General features: G+C 34.4%; 1 long non-coding RNA gene across 9 annotated transcripts in view; it reads left to right on the forward strand.

The window, feature by feature from the left end:
* Positions 1-1,652: 1,652 nt before the first annotated feature.
* The window catches only part of LOC132304332 (uncharacterized), a 35,845-nt gene continuing 22,886 nt past the window's right edge, over positions 1,653-14,611 (forward strand). For 7 of the 9 annotated variants that reach the window (XR_009481571.1, XR_009481572.1, XR_009481577.1 and 4 more), the window contains exons 1-2: positions 1,653-7,943; positions 8,037-8,348. This is a non-coding gene — a long non-coding RNA (uncharacterized LOC132304332). The remainder of the gene's footprint in view (positions 7,944-8,036; positions 8,349-14,611) is intronic. The other 2 variants (XR_009481573.1, XR_009481576.1) reach the window with 2 other exon arrangements.

Raw genomic sequence — 14,611 nt, forward strand, 5'->3', positions numbered from 1 at the left:
AAAGTTATACTGGTACCTATTTTCTTTTATATTAGAAAATGCATAATATTTGATATATAATTTAAGATGCATAAAGTTATACTAGTACCATATTTTTTTTTTTTAAGGAAAAGAGATTGGTTTAATTTTTTTAGATGAAAGAATTAAGCATCTTAATTTAAAAATAAAAAAGAAAAAGAAAAGAAGTAATAACAAAATATAATTTATTTTACATATATGTATTGAATCAAAAAATCATTTTAGACGTCTACATTTTTAAGAAGTCAAGACATTTATAAAGTAAATAACAAAAAAAAAAAAGGTGAATTTAAAAAAAAAAATTTTTTTTTTACTTTTTTTTTTATGTATAAATTATTCATGAAGGTAGATTGGTCTAATTTATTAAATTGTAAAGTTAAAAAAGTCTCATAAACGGTCAAAGGGTAATTTGGTCAATTTTTCATCTAAAGGGGTGTCTTTGTCCATTTTTGAACCTTTAGGAGGTGTTTTTGTCTAAAAAATAGATAAGTTTCCTTTGAGTGTCCTTTTGCCAAATCTTAAGGAGTGTGGCTGTACTTTACCCAAAATTTAAACAAACACGTACCGAAGCTTAGTAGGATATCATATCATAATGTCTAAATTAATGTCGATTGGTTCTTTTTGTTTTTTTTCTTTCTTTTTTTTTAATTTGTTTTTCTTCCTTGTTTCGAGATAGACAATACTGTGCCTTTCTTTTTTTATTTATCCTGTTTTGCAATAGACAATACTGTAGTTAAATATTTGATGTTATTTTTAAAGTTTAGGATTCAATATTAACATAGGGGTCTATCACCAACCCATAAAATTACATTAATGCATTAAATACCATTTTAAATAATTTTGAGTATTACTAATTGCACTTTATTAAGAAAAAAGAACAAGCTACTCTAAAATCTATAAATTATAATTAAAAGGACTTTTATGTTTTAAGTGATAGACATAAATACGACTCGAAACAAATTTAATGGTAGATAATATGCTCCAATATCAATTTTCTAAAAAATAATAATAATTCCACAATCTCATTGAATTTGCCAAAAACTATTAAATCTAGCTAAAATCAATTCCCCAAAAGCATTCTACCTTAATAATAAATGCTCTACGTAAAAGGGACGGGTTTGACAAGATCCTTTTTTCAAATTTGTCTCATGAATAAAAGTCGTTTTCCAAACTTGCCTAGTTCCGTCTTACATTATAATAAGGGCGGGTGCGCTCCAAATAGGCCAGTATACATGTTATGCAACAAAAATAATTCAAGCCTCAACAAATTTAAGGGATTATTTGTAATAATCCGAATCTTTAATTAGGCTTTGGTTATGATTCGTGACTTGATTTAAAATTTTGAAGATATTTTGTAATATCTTTTGGGTGTTTTTGATGTCTTGCAAGAAAATTTGGGGCACAAGTGGATTCATATGAAATTATAGGAGTTAGATTTGAGGCTTTTGTGTAATTAATATGCATGTGGAAGAGCTTTTGGTTATTATTAAAAGTGAGTTAGTGTGTTCCACATGGCAGCACTCCATGAAACTTAGTATACACTTGTTTACACCTCCACACACCACCTGGACACACGTTTATAACAAAAGGGACTGCCACTGAAACTTGGCTCTCATTTTTCTTTAACGCGCAGAATATAGAGAGAGAAAGGAAGAGCGAGAGAGAGAGAGGAGGAAACCCAGCGGTGGGAAATCTAGAGAGAGAAAGAGAAACCAGGGAAGGTCTGTAGGACCTTCATCATCGGATTGCTATGTAGGTTTTTCTCTAACTTGGGTTGCTCTGTGTGATTGGCCTCCTATTCTATTTTTGATGCCATGAAAAATGATCTTCACTGTTGAATTGCATTTGCTTTGCCAATTTCTTCAGAATCTGTCTATCATTGTCTTGAAATCGTTGTGCCTAATTTGATGAAAGCTGTTTGTTTGTTGTATATATATGATTGATTATGCATATATTTCTCTGATTTGCAAAGCTTGTTCCTCATGGCTATTCCTATGCTGAAATCCCTTAGGAACACTTGTTAGGTTCTTCCTACTGCGACTTCCTGTCTCGCCCATCATTTTGCAGGTACCCGTGATTGATTCGGGGGCTACGGGAGTGCTGGCTTTTGTAATCGGAGACTATCTTAGTTATGTAGATGAATTGTTTGATAAATTGCTTTTTAAAATTCTTTTTGTGGATTTGATGTATTTGAGGTTTGATTTGTAGCATGTATGTGTAGATCAAAACATTTTTATATAAGAATTCTCGTGGATATATATGTATCATTTATGAACTATTCTCATGCAATTGATGACTGGAGGAACAGGGGATAATTTTTGGGCAAAATTAAAGTGGTCTGGCCAAGTCCCATAAGTCGGACTTCAGCAGAATCTTGAGGGAAGCCTATTTGGTGATCATATTTCATCTTGATTATCTTCAGTATTTATTTTGATGAATTGTTCTTATCTACTTGGTGATAATGGATAGTTCCCGAACCATGTTTTATCACTGCCTATAATTTCGAGTAGTTAATTTTTTAGTATAGTCGAATATTTAACAATCATAATAAAAAAATTGATGTTAAAATTTAAAATTATTATAATAAATAAATGATAAAAAAAATTATAGTTAATAAACGAATATTTATTATTAACTGGAGTGGGTTCGGAGCTTGGCTGGATGGTCGGGTTGAATTGACATCCTAATTAAGAGGTTAGTTTATAAGCTGAATTGACATCCTAGTTAAGAGGTCAGTTTATAAGCTAAAATTAATCTTTGGATTGCAACTAATTAGTCTTTTATTGTTTTTTTACCAAGTTGCAGTTGCTACCATTTCCTGAAACAAAAAACTCTAGTTATTGAAAACCACAAAAAATTATACAGAGTGAAAAACATTTCAAAAACTTTTTCCTGAAATTTTCCCCCATTGCATGCATGTTGGCATCTCCAAACATGACACAAGACATTAGACAATGCCCCACATATTTCGCTACTGCATCCTTTTGTCATAGACACAACAGAAATATTTCTTTGTGGCAACAGAAATTTATTTTATCATAATTTTTGTAAAATTTTAGCAAATGCCCCCACACCACAACAATATTGGAGCCGAAAAGATCGTAATTCCGTTTAAAATATTCCCCCAAGTGTGTATTATTTTTTGAAATACTATTTGATTAAAAACTGAAATATTAAATTGGAAACATAACTTAGTGTGGCCTCTTCAGATTCAATGTTTTGATTAAAAAAAAAAAAACTGAAAAATGTAAAGAAATAATAAAAAGTGCTCAGACTGTTATAAGTAGTATAGATATAGATATCGATAAGGTTAAGGATAGTATATTGTTACTAAACGCGATGTTTAAACATTTTTGTTACATTTAGTTCAGAGTCGGAGTTCCAAAAGTGAATACTTACACTAGTGATTCTAACCAATCTTTTTGCCGTATCTATGTCGCTGTCCAGTGCCAAAATAATTCTATTTGAGGTGGCTAGCAATCGTGACAAATTTCAGATCGGCAATTTTTTCACCAAGTTCTATCTCTTCCCCGTTTTACTCTTTCCTCTCTCGTTGTATAAATTACACCCTAATGTGAACACGAGGCCATGCTATAAGATGGCTTGAAAATCATTTAAAATGATCAGATTGTTCATCGTGAGCAAAATCGCAATCTTAAGATCTGAGCTTCCAAATTTGTGGAAAAAGAACTTATCTCTCTCTGTTTTTCTTTTTCTTTTTTTTTAAGAAAAACATCTCTCAATTGATCAGAGGAACTATTCAATTCTCAATTTTCTTTTTCACAAAATATATATATATATATAAAATAATAATAATAATAATAATTGAAGAACATTTAGGCATTAAGTGTTGCCTGTTCCATTACATCCCAAGGGCAGACAAATCACCTTATTAAGACAAATCAATAATTCCAGTCTCATAAGAAGATATTGGGTGAGCTGGGCATACCACGTCATTGGGATGCCCACCCAATAAAAACTATTAAATCTAGCTTAACCAATCCCAAAAAAAGCATTATGCCTTAATAATGAATGTTCTTATGGGGTATACGACATCATTGGGATGCCCACCCAATAAAAAGTATTTAAATTTAGTTTAACCAATCCTAGAAAAAGCATTATGCCTTAATTATGGGGTTTGTTTGTAAGCTATATACATTTACAAATTTTCACCTTACATATTGCCTTAATATTATTGTTTGCTCTTGAGATGCAAAACTCTTGTTAGTGACTTGTCAAAACTAAGTAGGGTTTTGACAGGTCATTAACCAGAGTTTTGCGTCAGAATCTGAACCCTGCATGTACTCAAAATCTGAAGGAAGTGTTACGGTCAAACACCACATGAACCCGGTCAAACACCACATGAACCCTGAAAACGTTCCACATACAGGTTGGCATCTCTTTCCGAACACTTTTTCCTGAAATCCCTCGCTGTATACACTTAGACCCAGTTTGGTTCGAGAGAAATGAAAGGAAAAGAAAAGAAAGGTCATGGAGGGAATGCTATATTGTGTTTGGTATAAATCATTAAAGGAAAAGAAAGGAAATGGAGGGATTTGGAGGAATACAAAAAAAGGCATGATGGGTGGGTTTTATTATCCTTCCAAAAATGGGAGGAAATGGAAGGAAATGAAAGGAAAGGGCTATAAAGTTAAATAGAACTTTTATAATACCAATTTTGCCCTTATTTTTGGTATTTTTTTTATAAAAGACAAAACCTATGGAAAAGGGTGCGATAGTAAATTTATAAAATAGCATCGTTTCCTTTCCTTCTCCAAACATGATTACTATCCTTTCTTTTCTTTTCTTTTCCTTGATTAATCAAGCAAACACGATATATGATTAACAATACACTCTCATTTCCTTTTCTTTTCTCTCCTAACTAATGTTATCATTTATTTTCTTTTCCATTGTACCAAACTTAGCCTTAGATTTCGGGGAAAAAAACTGGGTATATTTTTCTTTGCTACAGATACATATATTTTTTTTCAAAAGTTCAAGCAAAAGCCCCACCATATTGCCTCTAACAGGAAAAATCACACCATCTAACAAATGTCCATTGGTTCTTTTCTTTCTTTCTTTCTTCTTCTTGCTCCTTTTTTGTCCCCCTGTTTTGAGATGCGCAATATTGTGACTAAGGATCTAAAGTTTAAGATAGTTTGATTCAAGATATTTTTAAGGTTCAGGTTGGTTTAGGATTTAGTATTAACATAGGGGTTGCTATTGGTAACTAAAAGCATAACATTGATGAATCAAATTCAATTTAAAATAATTTTGAGTATTAATTGCACTTTATTAAGAAAAATCAATAATTCCACGGTCTCATGAGAAGATATTGGCTGAGTCGTGCTTACCACGCATTGGTATGTTCACCCAATCAAATACTATTAAATCTAGCTTAACCAATTCCCTCAAAAGCATTGTGCCTTAATAATAAGTGCTCTTAAGGGGTCAGTTTATAAGATGCATTAGTACTGTTTGATTGCAACTAATGAGCCTTTAATTGTATTTTTCTAAGTTGCCAACACTTAGCTAAGTATTTTTTTTTTAATGGTTCAAAGCCTGATGTTTTCGATACGAATAGAAGGTTCTTGACAAATGGATACAAGACCGAAATTTTTGGAGCACGCAGTTGGATTGCAAACGGAAATCTCGGAGATGAAATTTATAAAATGAAGACACGCAAGAGTAAAGTGAAAATACTTGGTTGTGTGTTGGCATCTCTGTGGTTTTCTTCATTTTCTTTTATCCATTTATCAAGAATATTATATTCGTGTTGAAAACATTAGGCTTGCAAACTCTTCTACTTCACTATATATAAATGTTGAAAACATGTACCCTTTGTGTCAACATTGTGCTCGTGCGCTCTCTCTCACTTGGAACGAGTTCCTCGCAACTCTATCAAACTACACCATATGCTCTCTCTCCATTCGATGCTTTTGAGTCAATGATTGTGGTTGCAGCTGCCCCATACTACTCAGTGAGTGTTTTTTTTAATTTTTATGTGTTCAATATCTTTCTATGGAAATCTTATTAGCTATTTAAGAGTCATTCTTGAACTTGCTGATACGCTGTCTTGATAATTAAAAAAAGTCAAATCGTTACTTGTCGGTTTGATCATGTAATGTAGCAGCCATGCTTATTTTTGGTTTTGTCCTCCTTGATATTTCTATTTATTGAAATTAGTAATATACACATTTATTTCCCAAGTGAAAAAGGGGAAAAAAAAAGTAATTAAAAAGGAGAGAATGGAACATTTATACAATGTCAGCTAATCTTAAAGATTGCAAAATTCAATTTTCTTTTATCTGTAAGTCATTTCATACTATTTTGATCTATACAAATTTTATCTTATCAGAAAGAAGACATTTAGTACACTAATTAGTAGTTAGCTTTCTAATTACTTTTAATGTTGTATCCCATCTGATATTTATGTTTTGTTTTTTATTTCTTTATATGCCTTTAGCAACTAAGATCGTTACCCCTTGCTTCTCTCTCTCTCAAACCCACACATGCATGATTTATTGATCTGTAGTGTCTAATGTAATAGACACTTATTTGAAATGTTATTTAATGATTTTTTATGCTTGTAGTGTTTTTTTTTTTTTTTTAAATGCTAGATTCACAAAATTAAATATTAAATCTTTGGTTTGACTTAACCTCTAAAGTTAACCGCACAAGTGACTTAACATTATTTCAAGGTTACATTAAAACGTATAATGTGACAAGTTGTACTTGATTTTTCTAAAGAATTTTTGACAACTAAATTGCGAGAAGTACTTGATTTTTCTAACGGCGTGCAATGGGGGCCGTATTAAAATTTTTATGATGTGCAAATGAATGCGGTTTAAGACCACATCCTAAATGTTATTTTTTTTAAAGCAACGTCTTTTTTTATGATGTGCATAGCACGTTTTTTAAAATTTTATATTGTACGTCACGAATTTATTTTGGAACACATGTACTACTCATCAATAATGTCTAAATTTGATGACATGCATTGGACGTGGCAAATATGTTACTTCAAAGTTGTAATAGATATTTCTTTCCTCTCTAAATGGTGACCGAAACCTCCCTTTTTTTTTTTTTTTTTTTTTTTTTAAATTCTCCTGGAATTTTGAAATCTCCAAATAATAGTTAAATTTCTTTATAAGACTATTCTCGAACCAGTTAATATCTCTGACGGATCTCAGGCTGTTATTCTTAAGCATCTAAAGTAAATGGTATAAATTTAAATCTTAATTATGTTCTTCTTTATTTTTATTTAACGTGACTTGCTTAAATTGTCTTGAATTAGCAATTTTTTTTACTGCTCTACTTTGTGAAAGAATTGATAGCCACCAAGATTTACTCATGTCCAATTAGCTGCCTTTCGGTTAACCGGCCTATGATATCTAGACAATATACTGCATAGGGCCATGGTGTGGTTTTGATCCATCGTTTGGTCAGCAAGTCCAGGCTCACTGCCATTATACGTGTTTATTACTTGCGGTCATACACTGTCCCTATAGTCTGGGTTTTATAAATGGGATGGTGATGCACATACATTCAATAAGAACGGGCCATACATTGAAGTTGTGACTTCCACAAACTACTTGATGGTTTTACAAGGGAACCTGTGGTAAACCATAAAGAAGGAAGAGTGTTTATTGCTTGCCGTCATACCCTGTCCTAAAGTCTGGGTTTTATAAATGGGATGGTGATGCACATACATTCAGTAAGAACGGCCATACATTGAAGTTGTGACATCCACAAACAATCTGATGGGTTTACAAGGGAACCTGTGGTGAGCCATAAAGAAGGAAGAGTGGTTCATGATCTTGTTTACTACTGGCCATAATATACTCCAATTTCTTCTCCTGCAAACAATGAACGCATGATGTTCACTGTCTCCAAAGCCAAAGGCCATTCTGGGATGTGCATAGGTAAGATTTAATGTTATAAATTTGAAAATTTTCAAAATTAGGTAAATATTTGTCTGTTATATTTCTAAGTATTTGTGTATTTATATTTTGCAGTTGGGCTCTTGTTAAGGATGTAATTGCCAAAAAAATGGTAAAATACATGGAGCTCAATAGTATTGTATCAAAAGAGTCACAGCTTCGAGCCACAAAGATTCTGCAAGCTGTGATTGATAGTTACGACCATACTGGCATCCCTGAAGAAGGTGAAACCACGCACAAAAGAGTGAAACTTTCTGAAAACTTTTTTCAGAAATCCCTCGCTGTATGCATGCTGGCATCTCCAAACATGACACAAGGGACATGTGCCCACATATTTCGCTACTGCTTCTATTTGTCATATGACACAAAGCATGTTCAAAACAGAAGGTTAGGCCATATTTTTCTGTGGCAGAGATTTTTTTTATTTTAATTTTTATTTCTGAAAGTTTTAGCAAATGCGCACGCGCATCAACAAATTGCATGTGACATGAAAGATCATACCATCTAAACTAATGCCAATTAGTTAGTTTCTTTCTTTCTTCCTCTTGTTATTTTTTCTTTTCTTTTATTTTTTATTTCTTTGTTCTTTTTCCCCCCTTGTTTTGAGTTAGATAATGTTATAGCTAAGGATCTAAAGTTTAAGCTATTTTATTTCAAATAATTTTTGAAGTTCAGGTTGGTTTAGGATTTCAGTATTAATATAGGGTTGCTATTGGCAGATCAAGACATGACATTAATGCATTAACTTCTATTTAAAATAATTTTGAGTAATACATGTTAAATTTATAGATTATGGAGAGAGAGATAGTAAAATGAGAGAGTAGAGATGGTTGAGAGAGAGAGGCGTAGCCCCTTTTCTTCATATGTTAAAACCCTTACACATAACAGAAATATATATACAATACAAGAAAGGCCTATTTACATAATGGCCACAAACCCTATGTCTAATTACAATATGACCCCAACATAAATACTTATTTACATATAACTGTTCTAACACTCCCCCTCAAGCTGGAGAATATATATCATATAATCCCAGCTTGGAACTAATTGCTTTTAACCGACTATGACCAAGAGCCTTAGTAAACATATCAGCTAATTGATCTTCTGACTTCACAAATGGAGTAGAGATGTTCTTGCTCAATATTTTCTCTCGGGTGAAGTGACAATCAACTTCAATATGCTTGGTTCTTTCATAAAATATCGGATTGGATGCAATATGAACAGTTGCTTGGTTATCACAGAACAATGGAATAGGAGTCTTGACTATTAACCCAAGTTCCTTAGGAAAGTGTTGTATCCACGTTAACTCACTAGAGGTATGGGCCATCGCCTTGTACTCTGCTTCAGCGCTAGACCGTGCTACCACTGTTTGCTTTTTACTTTTCCATGTAACAAGATTTCCACCAACAAATGTGTAGTAGCCTATAGTAGATTTCCTATCTGAGGGAGAACCAGCCCAGTCAGCATCTGTGAAACCTTCTACCCTAAGATGTCTATTTGGTTTATATAGCAACCCAAAACCTGGAGCTTGCTTGAGGTATCGGATAATCCGAAGAACTGCATTCCAATGTGGCATCCTAGGAGATCCCATGAACTGACTTACAACACTAACTGCATATGAGATATCCGGTCGAGTGATAGTGAGATAGATTAATTTCCCAACAAGCCGTCGATATCTGCCAAGATCATCAAATAGATCACCCTCATCTGATAAGAGTTTCGTATTTGGATCCATAGGAGCATCAACAGGACGACCACCCAACATACCTGTTTCTTCTAATAAATCCAACACATATTTCCTTTGAGATAAACTTATACCTTCCTTGGATCTAGCAACTTCAATACCCAAGAAATAGCTGAGTTGACCCAAGTCTTTAGTGTGGAACTGATTTTGAAGAAACAACTTCAATTTAACAATACCTTCAGAATCATCACCTGTGATCACAATGTCATCTACATATACCACAAGGAAAATGAAACCAGCTTTATTGTGCTGGTGAAACACCGAATGACATCTCTTAAGACCAAATGCTAATGCTGTCGCAGAGAACTTTCCAAACCAAGCCCTTGGAGATTGCTTCAATCCATACAGGGCCTTCCTAAGGCGACAAATGGTATGACGATACTCCCCCTGAGCAACAAACCCAGGTGGTTGCTCAATATAAACTTCTTCAACTAAGTCGCCATGTAAGAAAGCATTTTTCACATCTAATTGAAACAACGGCCAATTACGATTGGCAGCAATGGAAATAAGGACCCGGATAGAAGAAATCTTTGCAACAGGGGAAAAAGTCTCATCATAATCAATACCATAAGTTTGGGTGTACCCCTTTGCAACAAGACGAGCTTTCAAACGCTCAATAAAACCATTGTGGAGATATTTGACAGTGTAGACCCACTTACAACCAACCGGTTTGGAACCAGGAGGTAAGGGAACAAGATCCCATGTCCCATTATGATGAAGAGCATCCATTTCATCGATTATGGCTTGTTGCCAACTAGGATGAGAAAGAGCATCCTGCAAAGTCTTGGGCACAAGTATAGCAGACAGTGTGGATAAAAAACAAGAGAAAGTGGGTGAAACATGAGTATATGAGACAAAGTTAGAAATAGGATGTGCAGTAACACAAGATCGAATACCTTTGCGTAAGGCAATAGGAAGATCATCAGCAGCAACAGGAGCCTCAATAGAAGTAGACAATTGGGGGGGGGGGGGGGGGGGTGGTGCTAGCCGTGATCGTCGACTATACACTTGAAGTGGTGGTGGTGCCATAGTTGTCAAAGGCGTCGAAGGCGCGCGCCTGAGGCGCAAGGCGTGTACAGGCGCCATCATATCGCCTCTAAGAACTTAAGGCGACTGGGTTGATGGGGGCGCGCGCCTATGCTACTAAGGCGTAAGGCCACAGGTGCACCAAAGGCGCGCCTTATTAAATCGTCTCCTTTTATTGTTATTTCTTTTTTGTTTAATATGTTTATTTTATGTTATTTGTTTATTATTTCTGTTTTTTACAATACCAAAACAAATAAAATAAAAGGCAAAAGGAAAGTGATTTGAAAGCAAAGAGACTGAAGCAAAAGGAAAGGGCTAGGGATTGCGACGAATCTGCCGACTTCTCCTCACGAATCTGCCTCTTCTCTTCGGAATCCAGATAAGTTCTCACTGTTCTTCCTCTCTCTTCTTCTTCTCTTATTCTTCTCTCCTTTTCTCTCTCTTCTTCGGAATCTGCCTCTCTTCTTCGGAATCAGCAGAATTCTTCCCTCTTTTCTTCTTCTTTTTCTTTTTCTTCATTTCTCTCTCTTCTTTTCTCTCTTCTTCGGAATCTGCCTCTTCTCTTCAGAATCGGCAGAATTCTTCTCTCTTTTCTTCTTCTTCTTCTTCTTCTTCTTCTTCTTCTTCTTCTTCTCTCTTTTTCTCTCTCTCTCTCTCTTTTTTTTTTTTTTTTCTCTCTCTCTCTCTTCTTCGGCAGAACTTATCTGCCTCTTCTCTTCAGAATCGGCAGAATTCTTCTCTCTTTTCTTCTTCTTCTCTCTTTCTCTCTCTCTCTCTCTCTCTCTCTCTCTCTTTTATTTATTTATTTATTTATTTATATTTATTTTATTTTTTCTCTTCTTCGGCAGAACTTATTTGAGTTTGGCATTTATTTTTCCAAGTTACAGATTTTTGCCCTCTTTTGTTTCGCATCTGGAAGTTCCTGCTTTTGCTTCTTTATGTGAAATTACTTGAATTTGGGATTAATATAATCATGATAATCTGGGCTCTGTTTCTCTTAAAAAATTGGGTTCTAATTTTTTTATTTTATTTTATGAAATCTGTTTTATTTATTTTTTTTTTTATGAAATCTACAGCTCTGTATTTTTTTTATGCAATCTGTGTATTTTTTTATTTTTTTATTTTATGAAATCTGCAACTCTGTATTATTATTATTTTTTTTATGAACTGAACTGGAAGTTTGGAACTGGACTGCAGGCTGCAGCTGTGTCTTTTTTTTTTTTTAATACTGAATTGAACTGGAAGTATGAAATCTGCAGCTCTGTATTTCAATATTGCTTTGAAATTGAAATCTGATTTTGCTAATTGACATGAAATCTGGTTTATGTTAATATGTTTGATTATTCACTGTTGAATTCAAGTACTTGATTTAGTTGGCTTTGGCATCTTTATGTTGAATATTGAACTTAAGTAATTCATTTAGTTGGCTTTGGCATCTTTATATATACTATTGCATCTTTAATAGTTTATTGGGTGGGTTTTGTGTTTTTTTTTTCAACGTGCGCCTTGCTTCAGTCAGGCGCGCGCCTCGCCTTGCGCCTCAGGCTCCAGGAGGCCTTTGCGCTTTTGTGCGCCTTGAGCCTTTAACAACTATGGGTGGCACTTGAGGTGGCGGTGGTACTGGAGGTGGTCGTGGTGGGACATAGGCTGATGAGTGTGACACAACAGGCAACGGAAGCAAGAACTCGGTATCTAAAGATGAACCATGTGAAGAAAAATAAGGAGTGTCCTCGAAAAAGGTAACGTCCATGCACACAAAAGCACGATGAGTGCTAGGATCCCAACATTTATAACCCTTTTGAGTCCGAGAGTACCCATTAAGACACACTTAATGGCACGAGGAGACAATTTATCAGTGCCAGGGCGTAATATGTGAGCAAAGCACACACACCCAAAAACACGAGGTGGTAATGCAAATAACGGTCGGGTAGGAAAAACAAGGGAATAAGGACATTTCCAATTAAGAACAAAAGATGGCATATGATTAATTAAATAACAAGCAATTAAAACAGTATCTCCCCAAAATGCCTTTGGAAGATGCATATGGATCATCAATGTCTGAGCTATTTCAATTAAATGCCTATTTTTCCGTTCGGCTACACCATTTTGTTGGAACAATAAGTTTGATGCAAGATGCCACGAGAGTCGCAAAAGGTAGAAATAGCACCTTTGACATATTCCATAGCATTATCAGATTGTAAAGTTCGTATAACACAACCAAATTGAACTTCAATTTCTTTTAAAAATAATTGAAATATGGGAAAAAGTTCAGAACGGTCTTTCATTAAAAACAACCAAGTCATCCTTGAATAGTCATCAACGAAGGTAACAAAATAAGAAAAACCTGATTGACTAGTTTGACGAGTTGGACCCCAAATGTCCGTATGCACCAATTCAAATAAAGAAGACCGACGATTAACAGTATGAGGAGGGAAAGACACTCAATGGTGCTTACCCAACTGACAAGACTCACAATTTAAAGTAGACACAGACTCAAGGAAAGGTAATGCAGACTTCAAGTACCGCAACGAGGGATGACTTAACCGATAATGCCACTGGTATACAGACACCTGGGAATGTAAAGCAACACCACTAGTGGAAGGTGTGCAATCCAAATAGTATAGGCCATTTCTGTTAGTGCCTCCACCAATCGTCTTCTTCGTGTTGAGGTCCTGAAAGATACAAAACGGAGGATAAAAAGTGACAAAACAATTGAGTGCTTGAGTCAGTTTATTGACAGATAATAAATCAAAGCTCTGATACCATGTTAAATTTATAGATTATACAGAGAGAGATAGTAGAATGAGAGAGTAGAGATGGCTGAGAGAGAGAGGCGCAGCCCCTTTTCTTCATATGTTAAAACCCTTACACATAACACAAATATATATACAATACAAGAAAGGCCTATTTACATAATGGCCACAAACCCTATATCTAATTACAATATGACCCCAACATAAATACCTATTTACATATAACTGTTCTAACAATACTAATTGCACTTAATTAAGGGGAAAAAAAACAATGCCACTTTAACCGATAAATTAGACTTAGTAGAAGTACTTTAATTCTTGTTTTAAGTGGTAAAGTTGAGTCCCCCTCGAAACATGTCTAAAAAGAAAACTGAATTTTTGTAACTCGATATTTATGGCGAGCGTTCTTTGTGCCTTGTTAAAAGTCTTCTTTCACGCCTTTGTTCACGGATTCGTCATTAGGCTGCAAGATTTTACGGCATTCTTTCTTGCACATCGTAACTATTTCTATTTACAACGTGCTCCACTCGACATTGTTAGAAGTCATTTTTATTGTAGTGCTTCTGCACTAGTGTTTTAAGCTAACTCATCAGCTCAAATATCATTTTCTCAAGAAAAATCAGTAATTCCACAATGTCATTGAATATAGTCAAAACCATTAAATCTAGCTTAAGCATTGATTCCCCAAAAAGCATTCTGCCTCAATAATGAATGCTCTTAAGGTGTTAGTTTATAAGCTACATTTAGTATTGTTTGATTGCAATTAATGAGCCTTTAATTTTTTATTTATTTTTCCTAAGTTGCAGTTACTATCATTCAAAAATATATTGCGTCAATATATTGTCTGATCTTGAAACCAAAAACTCCAGTTAGGTGACTTGTCAAAATTAAGCAGGGTGGTCCCATGCATAAAATCTTCTGCGTCTTTCATTCTATATAAAAATGAAAATGCATATGCTTACATAATCTGATGAAACTGTTAAAAGGGAAAAGCCCAGAAGAATCCACAAATATTATGTCCTGAAATCCCTCCCTGCATGCATGCGTGTTGGCATTTCCGTTTGCAATGCACAAGTGGGACTTTCGCTCCTGCATCCATTTGTCATAGATATTCGTTTTCTCGG

The sequence above is a fragment of the Cornus florida genome, unplaced genomic scaffold, assembly GCF_030987335.1.
Source record: "Cornus florida cultivar Cherokee Brave unplaced genomic scaffold, ASM3098733v1 CherokeeBrave_3.0.0_Hap2_Chr04, whole genome shotgun sequence".
Lineage (NCBI taxonomy): Eukaryota > Viridiplantae > Streptophyta > Magnoliopsida > Cornales > Cornaceae > Cornus > Cornus florida.